The following is a 12,072-nucleotide window of genomic DNA, read 5'->3' as shown; positions in this document are numbered from 1 at the left end:
AGAACATGGCAGGTGGAATATAATGCAAATAAGAAGTTATTCACTTTGATGAAAAAAGTACAGAAAGGCAGAACATATTTAACATTTTGAGAGGGTTAGGAAGTACAGGATCCAAATGAATTTGGGTGTCATTGTCCATGAGTCACAAAGGCTGACCTACTGCTGCAGCAAGGTATATAGAATGTCGGTGTTACTTGTTGACAGAATTTATAAAGAAGATATCTTCCACCTGGGCAGCCAACAGCACGCAAGACGCAACACTGAGTTCTCCAATTTTAAATAACTTCCCTCCCATTCCCCATCTTCCTTTCTAGCCCTGCCTCCTCCATTCCATCCTTTTGATTGACCCTTTCTTCCAACTAGCAACTGGATTCATTCCTTTCATCGACCAAACAGGTCACACCCACCTCGTTTGTTCATTGATCACCACCTCACCATTCTGCCCCTCTCTCCACCCATAAGCTGTCGCCCCCACCCCACTTTATCTGCAGATCCCCCTACACATACTTCCATTCCTGAAGAAGGGTTATATAGACAATAGACAATAGATGCAGGAATAGGTCAATCTGCCCTTCAAGCCAGCACCACCATTCACTATGACCATGGCTGGTCATCTTCAATCAGCATCCTGTTCCTGCCTTATCCCCATAACCCTTGATTCCACTATCCTTAAGAGTTCTATCCAACTCTTTCTTGAAAGTATCCAGAGACTTGGCCTCCACAGCCTCTGGGGCAGAGCATTCCATACACCCACCACTCTCTGGGTGAAGAAGTTTCTCCTCAACTCTGTTCTAAGTGGCCTACCCCTTATTTTTAAACTGTGTCCACTGGTTTGGGACTCACCTATCAGTGGAAACATGCTTCCTGCCGTCAGAGTGTCCAATCCTTTAATAATCTTATATGTTCAAGCAGATCCCCTCTCAGCCTTCTAAACACCAGCGTATACAAGCCCAGATAACCAACAGACAGATAACCAAAGCCGACCTACAAAGAATGAAACCGGAAAGCAACAACACCCCCAGATTCTATGGACTACCTAAAGTACACAAACCAGACATCCCACTCAGACCCATAGTATCACTACCAGGGACACCATCACACAAACTGGCCAAAGAACTACAACAGAAACTGAAACACCTGGTCAGCGGATCCAAACACTCCATACAATCAACACAGGAATTCTTGGACGTCATCAGGAATACACACATAGACAAAGAAGAAACCATGATCTCATTCGACGTGACGGCACTGTTCACTTCGATTGACAAAACCCTAGCCAGAGAAACAATAGCCAACCTACTGGACATACAGAACAGAAAACAGGAGGTGGAACCTATTAACAAAGACGGCATACTTAAACTACTGGACTTGTGCCTCACCACACACTTTACATTCAACAACCAGATATACGAACAAATCAACGGAACACCCATGGGATCACCAATCTCAGGACTCATAGCAGAGGCAGTTATGCAAAGGTTAGAACAAACAGCCCTACCACAAATTTAACCCAAACTCTGGGTCAGATATGTCGATGACACGTTTGTAATCATCAAAAACACGGAAATAGAAAAAACACACTGGATCATCAACACCACACTCACAGGAATCCGATTCACGAGAGAAGAAGAAAAGGATAGCCAACTCCCATTCCTAGACGTGATAGTACAGAGAACACCGAATGGAGAATTCACCACAAGGGTACACAGGAAAACAACACACACAGACCAAGTCCTAAACTATGAAAGTAACCACCCCAACACACACAAACGAAGCTGCATCAGGACACTATTCAAAAGGGCCACAACACACTGCAGTACACCAGAACTGCAAAAAGAGGAAGAGGAACACCTATACAAGGTATTCGCCAAAAACGGATACCCGCGCAACTTTATCAACAGATGCCTAAGAGACAGACTACGGAACGAGGACATGCCACAACCAAAAGGACTAGCCACACTACCATACATCAGGAGCGTTTCAGAACTGACAGCCAGACTACTGCGACCCTTAGGACTCATAACAGACCAACAGCCACGCTCAGACAACAACTCACTAGAACAAAGGACCCGATACCCAACATGAGCAAAACTAATGTAGTTTACAAAATACCATGCAAGGACTGCACAAAACACTATATAGGACAAACAGGAAGACAGCTAACAATCCGCATACATGAACATCAACTAGCCACGAAACGACACGACCAGCTATCCCTAGTAGCCACACACGCAGACAACAAGCAACATGAATTCGACTGGGAAAATACTATTATCATAGGGCAAGCCAGACAGAGAACAGCCAGGGAATTCCTAGAGGCATGGCATTCATCCACAAACTCCATCAACAAACACATCGACCTGGACCCAATATACCAACCACTACAGCGGACAGCTGAAACTGACACCCGGAAGCGGCAAGGACAGACCACTATAAATACCGGAAGAAACATCAAAGAAGCGCTTCGCAGGAGGCTCCAAAGCACTGATGATGTCGCCTAGCCAGGGGATGAAACGTTTGCAACAAAAACTTCCAGCCCGGCGAACAGAACCACAACAACGAGCACCCGAGCTACAAATCTTCACACAAGCCTTGTATACAAGCCCAGTTGCTCCAATCTTTCAACATAAGATAGTCCCACCATTCCGGGAATTGACCTTGTGAACCTATGCTGCACTCCCTCAATAGCCAGAATGTCTTTCCTCAAATTTGGAGACCAAAACTGCGCACAATATTCCAGGTGCAGTCTCACCAGGGTCCTGTACAGCTGCAGAAGGACCTCTTTGCTTCTATACTCAATTCCTCTTGTTATGAAGGCCAGCATGCTATTAGCTTTCTTCACTGCCTGCTGTACCTGCATGCTTGCTTTCATTGACTGATGTACAAGAACACCTAGATCTCGTTGTACTGCCTCTTTACCTAACTTGACTCCATTTAGGTAGTAATCTGCCTTCCTGTTCTTGCCACCAAAGTGGATAACCACACGCTTATCCTCATTAAACTGCATCTGCCATGCATCCATCCACTAGCCTGTCCAGGTCACCCTGTATTCTCCTAACATCCTCCTCACATTTCACCCTGCCACCCAGCTTTGTGTCATCAGCAAATTTGCTAATATTACTTTTAATACCATCTTCTATATCATTAATGTACATTGTAAAAAGCTGCAGTCCCAGCACTGATTCCTGCAGCGCACCACTGGTCACCGCCTGCCATTCCGAAAGGGAGCCATTTATCATTACTCTTTGTTTCCTGTCAGCCAACCAACTTTCAATCCATGTCAATATTTTGCCCCCAATACCATGCACCCTAATTTTGCTCACTAACCTCCTATGTGGGGAATTTATTAAAGGCTTTCTGAAAGTCCAGGTACACTACATCCACTGGATCTCCCTTGTCCATCTTCAGAGTTACATCCTCAAAAAATTCCAGAAGATTAGTCAAGACTGATTTCCCCTTCATACATCCATGCTGACTCTAACCTATCCTGTTACTGCTACCCAGATGTGTCGTAATTTCGTCTTTTATAATTGACTCCAGCATTTTTCCCACCACTGAGGTCAGACTAACTGGTCTATAATTTCCTGCTTTCTCTCTCCCACCTTCCTTAAAAAGTGAGACAATATTAGCCACCCTCCAATCCACAGTAACTGATCCCGAATCTATCGAACTCTGGAAAATAATCACCAATGCATCCACGATTTCTAGAGCCACCTCCTTCAATACCCTGGGATGCAGACCATCAGATCCTGGGGACTTATCAGCCTTCACACCTGACAGTCTCTCCAACACCATTTCCTGCCTAATATAAATTTCCTTCAGTTCAGGTCCTTCAGCCAATACTACATCTGGAGATTGCTCGTGTCTTCCCCAGTGAAGACAGATCTAAAGTACCAATTCAGCTCTTCTGCCATAAATCTATAAGATCACCCCTCAGCCTGTGATGCTCCAGGACAAATAGCCCCCAAAAGTTCATATCTCCAACTCTGGCAACATCCTTGTAAATCTTTTCTGCACCCCTTCAAGTTTAACAACATCTTTTCTATAGGAGGGAGTCCAGAATTGAATGCAGTATCTCAAAAATGGTCTAACCAATGTCCTGTATAACTGCAACATGTTATCCCAACTCTTATACTCAATGCACTTGCCAATAAAGGCAGTCTTACTACCCTGTCTACCTGTGACTCTACCTTCAAGGAAATATGAACTATGCCCTTGGAATACTTCTTAACTTAGGGAACTTAGAGAACTTGCAGAGCAAAATAAGCTGCTGGAAGAGTGAGAAGAGAGCTCTCAGCAAAAGGTTGTATCAGCCTAAGATGCTGAAGAAACAATTCTATTGTTTCTTCACTATTCCTCACTATTCAGTGAGGAACCATGTATGAGAAGAGATATCTGCCCTTCAGTAAGGATGTCCTCACTAAGATCTGCCAACTCTTGCAGCTGCAGTCACAAACTCAGAATAGAGTACAATCTACACTGTCAATGGCTGTGAAGTAGACCATAATGATGAGATTTACATTTGGTTCTTTGTAGCTTAGAAGTGAAGTCATGCAACATCTTACAGTTCCTATCTACTGATGCAAAAGGCTTTGAACTGAAAGAGTCCAAACTACATTTCATTTTTTCTTGCCAGAAACAAGCAGACAGATTGAGAACAAGGTGTCACTAGGAGTTTAGGCTCCTCCATAGGATTTCAGGCTCTCCCATGTTGTACAATGCTATTCATTGCACACAAATTGTTTTGCAAGCACTGCTGCCGAAAAACCCTGCCCAAAAAGGATTTCATTTCCCCAGTGTTTCAGGTTGCATTTAACCATAAGCAGCAAAGTATGCCAATCAATGCCCAGCATCCTGACAGCAATCATGATACTTTCATTGGCAACTCACTGTGCCACCTTTATTTCGATTGCCACTGCCAACCGAAGGGCGAATATTGGGTGACATGAGCTCTTCACTATGATATTGTGAAAAATAGATGTCCTTTGGGAATAAAGAAAAAGCATTATAGTATTTCAATCACTAAGGAAAACAAGATTAGATTAGATTGGATTTCCTACAGTGTGGAAACAGGCCCTTTGGCCCAACCAGTCCACACCGACCCTCCGAAGACCAACCCACCCAGATCCATTTCGCTCTGACTAATGCACCTAACACTATGGGCAATTTAGCACGGCCAATTCACCGGATACACTTCAAAAATGTTTGCAGCCAGTGCGATGACAGCAAATTTAGAGCAGTTTAGAATTATGAAGTTAACAATCGTGCAAAGAAGAGGTTTCAGAGTATCAAATTCATAACTATTGAAGTTTTGAGCAGGAGAGATGGTGCCATAGCTGCACAGACCAAAGCCAATTGTAGCCTGCACATGTTTGCAAACATATACAGAGAACATCAACAAGAGATTGACATACTTATACAAAAAATTCAATCCTCAGAGAAAGCTCATCAAGAAGAATACAAAATCTCCAAGTAACTAATAAAAAGTTACTAATCAAAGAGAATGAGATCTTTAAGCCTAAAATAGATAATGCCAAAATTTAACATGCAGATGTTGTTGATCTGCATAAATAGCAGCTGATGGCTGCAAGATAAGTCTGTCTGTAAATCACAGAAGCACAAAGGAATTCTTTCAGCCAAAACCTACAAGACAAAACTATTGAGCTTCTGGAACCAAAGATTGCCTTGGTGAAGTTTAAAGTTGAACTTCAAAACAAGCTTCATCAGATCATAACTCATAAAAATTAGCACAATCTAACTACCCCAATGTGACTATTGAACTAAAAGTCCAGCTGCTAACAGTCAAGCAGCACAATCAAGCCTTTCAGGCTGAAAACCAGAAATCTGCAGATGATTTACAGAAATTGTGGTACTCAGACAAGTGATTAGATTAGATTAGACTTAGATTAGACTTACAGTGTGGAAACAGGCCCTTCGGCCCAACAAGTCCACACCGACCCGCCGAAGCGAAACCCACCCATACCCCTACATTTACCCCTTACCTAACACTACGGGCAATTTAGCATGGCCAATTCACCTGACCCGCACATCTTTGGACTGTGGGAGGAAACCGGAGCACCCGGAGGAAACCCACGCAGACACGGGGAGAATGTGCAAACTCCACACAGTCAGTCACCTGAGTCGGGAATTGAACCCAGGTCTCATCCAAGTGAAACAGCAGAGAGAGAGATGCTGATTGAGGAAAAAGCCTACCAGTTGCAAAAATCTAAAAACTTTGAAATCACAGAGGATCGTAAGGTCATGAGAACTTTCTGCTACGGTTAATGGGAGATGAAATAATCTTTTAAAATAAACCTGGAGAGTGAAGATTCCTTTACAAGTGGCTATTACTCTTGAACTCCTGGAGTCCTCTTCTTTGAGTTAGTTTTTCCTTGATTGGTCTTCACTGGTGCAACATTCATTGCTTCCTCTGTATTATAGCCCAAATCTCAGCTGTCAGAAACTGCCATCTGAAACCACCTATGCATCAGCACTGCAAGGAAATGCCAGAAAAAGCTTTCATATATATCCTTCATGATCCCGAAGAGAACAGAGAATGTTGTTGGAGACTAGTCTCTTAGTCAAAGGAGAACTATTGGGGAGCAGGAAAAGTCAAGTAAATAAGTCACTTGTCTAAAATGTTCATGGTTAAATGTTAATGATAAAAAGTGATATTGCATAAGACCTTGAAGGATGCGTAGTGTGAAGGTTACTCCGAGTATAACTACTGAGCATGTGTGAAAGGAGCTATGTCAAAGTGACAATGGATCACATGGAACTGAACTGAAAACAACAAACGCTAGAGATCATTGTGGGTCAGGCAACATCCATGGACAGAGAGCGCCTTTTGGCTCAGAATATGAGTAGTTCCTGAGGACCAGAGGAAGAGATTCTGCTCGAGTGCTGCAGGTTCGACGCTGCGGACGTGTGCTGGTGGGGGAGAAACCACGGGGATCATGTGGCGAGTCGTCGGAGCTGCTGGAGACCATCGCTGGATTGTGATTGGACGTTGGAGGATCGTTTGGTTGTGCTGACCTGAGCTTGGTGGATCTTTATGCTGGCTTCGGCCAAACGCCAATTCAGGTACCAGCCAACCTCAGAGCTATGGCCTCAGCAGCTGCTCGCAGCCCAGGCCAGGGCATTCGCAACACAGTCAGGGTGACTGTGAAGAAAGTGGAGGAGCACACATGGTCGATCGGACAGTGTTCGTGAAGACGATTTTGCTGGAGTGCTGCGGGTTTGAAACAGTGGACGTGTATTGCCTGTTGGACCATTCCATATCACCTGTCCTTCGTGGAGAAGTTTATGAAGAAAAACACCTTTGACCACAAGTCCATCAGGAAGTGGTCAGCACGTAGTGTCCTTGAGACCCTTCGAGAAAAGGAGAGGGCAGATCCTATCGAGCCGTTCCCTGAGCAGACTGTCAAAGCCATTTGGCAGAATGCCTCATCGCCAGAACTTTCCAACAAGCACCAAGACATGGCTTGGCTGGTGGTGAGAAGGGCTCTGCCTGTGAGATCTTTTATGCACGTCCGGACTCTCAGCTGCACCGCACGCTGCCCTCCAAGCGGCTGCAGGGGGGACGAGACGGTCACACACCTCCTTCTGGAATGTGCCTAAGCAGAAGAAGTCTGGAGAGGAATGCAGTGGTGTTTGACAAGGTTCGTCCTGAGCAGCGCCGTGATGTGAGACTCCGTGCTCTATGATCTGTTCCCTGGGACGCACAACGAGACGAACATCAACTGTGCCTGGAGGATTATCAACTCGGTGAAGGACACTCTCTGGGCGGTCCGAAACCTGTTGTTGACCTTCCAGCTGAAGGAGTTGACCCCGACTGAGTGTTGCAGACTGGCACATTCCAAGGTCCAGGACTACGTGTTGAGGGACGCGCTGAAGCTTGGGGCAGCTGCCGCCAAGGCGCAGGGAAAGACCACTGTGTAACGTCTGCCTGCCTAAAGAAGAACAGGGGGCCCATGCAGTCATTTGGGCTCTGCTGACGCCTCAGCTAAATATATGGGCATATGATTGAAAAATGTACAGACCTGTATATAAAAAAATGATAAATTCTGATCTTTGTATGTAAATGTTTACAAATGTATGGCGTGACCAACTGTACAGACCATCAAATTATTTTATGAATAAAGTATATTTTTCAAATAATAAACAATCCATGGACAGAGAGGAAGCTAAAGTTTTGAGTCTAAACGACTCTTCATCAGAGCATGTGGAACTGAAGTTTTAGTCTGTGAGGAATCAGAGAAGATATTGCCTTTTATCATTCCTTTCAAATAGTCATGTTTAATAAAGCCTGCTGTTGTTTACACACCAAACTTCACATTGCTGCATTGAAAACTGAAACATGATATTAAACTCGAAAAATTCAGAAAGACATTGATACTTAAAACTCTCAGAAGCTGATCTCTGAAAGTTTGAAATACTAAAAGAGTGAAATGTTAACGAAGAACATTGGAAATTATGTCCAAATGTTATTTAAAATAGCAACTACCTTCAATATGTAAAAAGTCCATAAATGTTTTGGACTGTTAAAAGGCCTAAAAAGGATGTGTAAAGTCTGTCACAACTTACCAAAAAGTGTTAAAACATGCTAAGAAGTGTCAATGTTGTCAGGTAATTTCAAGACTTGTCACAAAGTTTCGAAGCAGACAGTGGATAGCCAGTTTTTAAGAAAATGTAAGGATTGAGGAGGTTTTGGTATCAAGAAAGATAATGTTTAAATTTTTACAGATAATGTAGGTGGATGAGCTTAGGATAGTTCACAGGTTGACGCAACATTGAGGGTCGAATTGCTGTATTGTTATATGTTCTAAGTGAAATTCAACTGTGGAAAAATAACAATTTCACAACAAAATTAATACTTAGCTTCCCATCAATCCACTTCCCCCTTTGTAGTGTTGTCAGGTTTGACCTTCTTTCTCCCAGTTTGCCCTGTTTAGCTTTTGCATTGATTCTGACTTTGCTTTGTGCATCTTTTCCCCCAGACTTGCTCAATTAGCTCTTAGAGAGAGTACATTCTCCAGGCTTAATTAAATGACATCTTTTCCTACATTTCAGACTAATGGAACATTTATTTTTACGTGTTTGTCAGTAAATCAAAACAAAATGCTGTCAATGCTGGAAATTTGAAGCAAAAATAATTAGGTGTAAAGAGTTCTTGTGATCTGGTTTTGCTAGTAGTTGGATTTGGAAACTTGTGAACACTATGACAGGCTTCACAAATTTTCCAATTCCAAAAAAAACACAAGGGGCAATTTTATGAATTAATGCTTTATTTTAACACTATTAGCACACACACCACCTGTGCTTAAAGCAAATTGAATCCATGACTGATTGCTTATTGGTAGCTTTCACTTGGGCAGTAAACTGACAAGTGTAGATTGTTAATCCTTTATGGAACCCAATGTAGAACAACTTTGAGTGACAGATGCAGACATGCGAGAGTGAAAATGTTAGTGGATACTTGGAACCTAACTTGTCGACTTGGAAAATAACAGGATTGCGGCAGGTGCCTAAGTTTGGTTCCCATTGGTTTAAGTGAAAGTGATATTGATCAGCGTGTAAAATGTCAGTTTTCAATTGGCTAGTTTAGTTTAAAATCACTCCAGCTTTTTAAAAAGAGCATTGACAGGAAAATGTAATGCATGTTGATTAATTGAAATTAGTGGAAATTAAAATCATTCAAGTTTATACCTGATAAATAAGCCACTCCTCCAGTTTATTGCCCAAGAATTGGAGGGAGAAATGACCCTCTGATTACCTGCAACATTCAAGAATCTGGCTGACTTATCATTACTGAACAGTAGAGCTAATTTTTTTTCTTATTGATGAGGAAAACTGGACCTTTCCCAAATCCCCTTTAATTTTTTTCATTGACTAAAGATCATCCTGTTACGCAGCATCTTGTGTATGATCTTAAAGTATTTATTTTCCCTCTAAAGTCGCGACTCTCAGTCTTTCCTTTTTACAAATAAATGATTCATGGTTCAACATGTAACAAAATATTTTGCCACTGATGTTGTTACTTCATCCATTTTTGTCACGAAAAGATGGTCTATATTTACATTTTGAACATGGAGAATAATGTTCAAAAGTAATGAAGTTGGGTTGTTTTGGTCCTGGGCTATGCGATACACTTTTTCCTCATTCCTGAAGAAGGGCTTATGCCGGAAATGTCGAATCTCCTGTTCCTTGGATGCTGCCTGACCTGCTGCGCTTTTCCAGCAACACATTTTCAGCGTATGCGATACACTGTCAGCATATAGCATACACTGAAGAATTATTTCTGCTAGCAGGCAAAGGGGTGAAGAGGGTTATCTGTCCATTTTGTACTCTTTGTACTTTTCCTTTCCATTGATATCTCAAAGGCAACTAAGGACAGGCAATAAATGCTGGCCAGCCAGCAATGCAATAGGAGGAAACATTGTCTGAGAGGACTAATAGTTGGTCAGACCATTCCTTTCTCACCTATTGGGAAAAAATAAAACAAATCTTGCAATGACACAATTAATTTTAATGGAGTGAAACTTACCAGGATAGTTATTCTGATATGCCTTAGAGTTATGACGGCCACAAATACAGTACCGAAATCATTTTGGAGATTATTCAATACCTCTGCGTATTTCCTTCCTCCCTTACAAATCACAAATGTGAAAATGGATGTGAAAACAGAAAATGTTGAAAATACTCAATGGTACTGAGATAAACTTCCCTTTTTGAAGATGGGTTATGAATACTTTGATGATGGAGAGTCAATAGACGTAACATACTTAGATTTTGTGAGGCCTTTTAGAAAAAAACTAAAGCTCATAGGATAGGGAGTAATGAATCATTCTCACATTTACAAACTGACAAAGTGGGAACCACAAGTATTAATATTCTGTTCACAATATGTATCAATGTATCAATGATTCAGAGATGGGGACGAACCATCCCAAATAAGGCGAAGTGGAAATCTGTGGTATGACAAAGATGCCAAGCAGCATCAAGAAAATTTGGATAGGCTGAGCGAATGGACAATAATATCGCAGATGCAATATAATGTGGAAAAATGTGAGGTTATCAACTTTGGTAGGAGAAGCAGGTGTGCAGATTATTTCTTAAATGATAAGCGATTGGAAATTGTCAGCAGAGTTTTACCAGGTTGTTGCTTGTGCTGGAGAGTTACAGTTACGACAAGAGATTGGCCAGAGCAGGGTGGTTTTCCTCAGAGCAGAGGAGATTGAGAGAGTACAAGATTAAAATGCATAAAATTATGAGGGGAATAGATAGTGTAGACAGGAAGAAGCTTGTCCTCTTGATGGAGGAATCAATAACTGGGATGCAGAAGGTTGAGACCAGACGTTTTCAGCCAGAGAGTGGTGGGAATCAGGAACTCACTAGCTGCAAGGATGGTAGAAACAGAAGCCCCTCATAACATTGAAGAGGTATTTGGACATTTAAGACGAATTGCTGGGAAATGTGATTAGAATAATTGGGAGGTTTTATTTGACTAGCACAGATATAATGGACCGTAAGGCCTCAATCTCTATGCATCTATGACTAATCGAGAAAAGAAATAGGTTTTGAATAAGAGAAAGGCATGAAGGTGAAGAACAAAAGGGAGATCTCTGATAGAGTGATGGAAAGAAAAGATTAACCAACAAAAAGTTTGTGATACAAAAGACAAACAGTTATCATGGATGAAATACAGAAACAAAAGAAATGCATGGATGAGGCATAAATAGATAGTTTGTAATCACCCAAATGCAAAGTAAATAAAGAAAAAAAGTTTATAAAATCAAATAGAAGTCTTGCTTTGTGTACCAAACAGAGCAAGCTTAGAGGATCTTGCCACTTTGCTATGTTTTCTCTCATGATAATATTAGGGATAAAATACATTACATTTACTTTCACACTACAGATTATAGCTCAGAACCTCTAATGCACATTTGTTTTGATTTAATTTATTGCTGTCACATGACCAAATACTGGCAAATGGGACTAGATTAGTTTAGGATAACTGGCCAGCATGGATGAGTTGACAGAAGGGTCTGTTTCTGTGCTGTACAGCTCTAT

Source organism: Hemiscyllium ocellatum, chromosome 4, assembly GCF_020745735.1.
Source record: "Hemiscyllium ocellatum isolate sHemOce1 chromosome 4, sHemOce1.pat.X.cur, whole genome shotgun sequence".
Classification (NCBI taxonomy): Eukaryota; Metazoa; Chordata; class Chondrichthyes; order Orectolobiformes; family Hemiscylliidae; genus Hemiscyllium; species Hemiscyllium ocellatum.
Note: the sequence above shows the minus strand (reverse complement) of the source record.